Source organism: Microtus oregoni, unplaced genomic scaffold (genome assembly GCF_018167655.1).
Source record: "Microtus oregoni isolate MIOR12 unplaced genomic scaffold, Mior012 000036F_ref0000092, whole genome shotgun sequence".
Lineage (NCBI taxonomy): Eukaryota > Metazoa > Chordata > Mammalia > Rodentia > Cricetidae > Microtus > Microtus oregoni.
In genome coordinates this window covers 16,307,220-16,309,915 of record NW_024543095.1, presented here as the reverse complement: position 1 = coordinate 16,309,915, position 2,696 = coordinate 16,307,220, and positions in this window count along the sequence as shown.

Sequence of the window (2,696 nt, the reverse complement as noted above, 5' to 3'; positions counted from 1 at the left end):
TTTTCTCAGGGTCTCCTAAAGATGCTGTTGCCCCTAGACAACAGGAAGCAGTCTAGAGAACACGATGCCCACATTTCCAAGAGGTGGGGCGATGTTTTTCTGTCATTTGTGGGTTATGGATGTTTGTCATCATTTGGAGAAGGGTTGATTATAAGTTGTTATTGGTCATGGTCAGAGAAAAAACTGAACAAAGGAGGTTAGATCTCCAGGGATCTCTTTCTGAAGGACAAAGGGGGGTATAGTATAGAAATGATGAGATAAAAGGAGGGATCGTTGAGTCTACTTTTGAATAGTCACATCTCAAGTATTTACATTGGTATGGATTTTTGTTTATTGATGCAAATTCAAGGTTGTTTTTGTTATACTGTATATATGTTTTTACTCTTGTTTAAGGTGTTTTACCTATGCACCTCATTTAACAATGTAATATAAACTTCTAGTCCTTAAAAGCTATTTAGGATAATAAATAGGTTAGTAGTTAGTCCTCTCTAATAACCAAGCTTATAGTCATGTTAGTTATGTTTTCAAGGTTAAATAGAAATATATTTTAGATAGATGGTCTTTAAACACTTCAAAGACCTATGTTTTAATAGCATAAAGCTTTTCATGACAATAAGACAAGCCTGTCTATTCCTGATAGCACCAATTTACTTAAAAAAAAAAGACAATAACTGTCATCAAAGAATCTCCAGATGGAGGTTTACTTTCTATGTGGAAAACTAGCCACCTAAGGCAAGAATATGACCTTGCTTTAACTGATGACAGTATGCTGTCGAAATTGGACAAGCAAGATACAAAAAAAAAGGCAACTGTTGAACTTTGCCAAGACGAGGTAGGACAGTCCTTCAAAATTCCTACTTCACAGGAAAGTCTGTCAGATAGTCTAGGCTGGTAGGCTGAAGATGGATGCCTCAACATTGCAGGGGAAACTTTTGTGACTATCCAAGCTTCTAGCTGTCTCTCTTATTTCTATAGCTTTGGAAGTTGTTTGTTCTGCACTTCCTGTTTACTCAGGTAATCTTATATCCTTCCCAAGTCTCTGATGGAGTTGAAAATGAAATAGCCCATGCAGCTTTCTCCAAAGAAATACATCTTCACACAGTGTACAATATCCAGTCTGTTTATATTTTAACAAGTTCAGAGAAATTACTCTATTATCTCTCCTATCTTGGTGGGCCCAAAGTTCTGTATCTGATTTACCTTCTGTCATAGCTCAGAAAAACTGGGACTGGAACTATCTCATCTTCAACTCCATCAGTGACCTGAGCAGGATATAATACCTCAGCTCACACACAACCTTTTCCTCTCTCTCCCAATTTCTCCCATGCTACATTTCTAGAATTGGGTGTCTAGACCAAACTCTGCTGTCAACCAAATAGCATCACACATATTTAATAGCTTAACTCTCCTGAGGCTCTGTCTTCAAGGCCCATGCTCTGAGAGTCCCTCTGGTTCTATTTTTTCCATGTTTTCAGCCAATATGTCATCATGCCCCTTGTTTCATCTCTTAAGTCCCATTATAATGGCATTGTTATAACAAACCTTGTTTAGACCAGCAAGAGGTTATGGCTCATGGGCCAATTCTGAAGGCCACCTGGAGTTATAAACTGTCTCTTTCGGAGAACATCCACGTTACCCATTTTTGTAGGTTTGTGACTGCTTTCCTGCTACCACAGCAGACTGAGCAAAGTCTAAAATGTTTACTCTCTGGCCCTTTAGGAGTTTGTTTACTTCTCCTTCCTGGGAGGCAGGAAGGCAGAGCACAGCACAGGTACAGGACTAGGTCAGCAGGAGCAGAAGGTGCCATAGGGGTCCTTCTGTGCCTATTGGCTCATACTTAGCGTGGGAGGGCTCACCCTGTAGCTAGCACTGCTCATGCCTATTTACGTCCAATGGCTTCCTAAAAGCAACCTAAGCAGCCACTATAGCAGATAGCGCCTGTGAACCTGGTGGTCCCCTCTTCTTAAGGTCTCACCTACCAGCTTCCCTTGACCATAAAACAGATGCAAAGACCTACGATGCTGCTGCCATAGTCTGGACCCCTTCAGCTCCGGCACTTAGGCCATCAGGCTTTGTCTACCTCTGGACATACAGAGTCCACCCTGCCCTGAGACCTTTGAGCAATTTCCTTCTGCCTTGGCTATTCTTTCCTTACATCCCCATAACTGGGTCTTTCTCATCAAATGCAGCTTACTTCTGTCTACCTTGGCCCCTCAAGGTACTTCACCCCATTTCTCTGCATCTCAATGTCTCCAATGCTCTCCTTCTTTGAAGTTATCGGCGGATGCGCTTCCATCTACTTGGTCTAGCTTGGATGTCTACAGGAGCAGGGACACCACTGTCCCTGTTTTCTTCACTGGCATATTCTTGGCATCTAGAGCACTGCCTCGCTCCTGGGTGGTGACTGACAATCATTTGTTAGTAAAATAAGCCTTTACATTTAAATTCTTTAACTCGGAAACACATGAGGTGAAAATGTGTCTGGAGGCCTTTCAGCTCTCCACAGGGAAGCCCTAGGGAAAGCACATTAGCAGAAACCTAACTTGTTTAAGTCGGAATCCCATCCCCGGGGGTGGGTGAGTCTGGACTCTGCTGACCGAGCATATAGGCTGTCTCTTGCAGGCAGCAAGGCTTGGCAAGGGGACTGGCATTTAGAAAGCCTGGACTTAGTTGGGTTTTAGAGAAATCGTTAGACA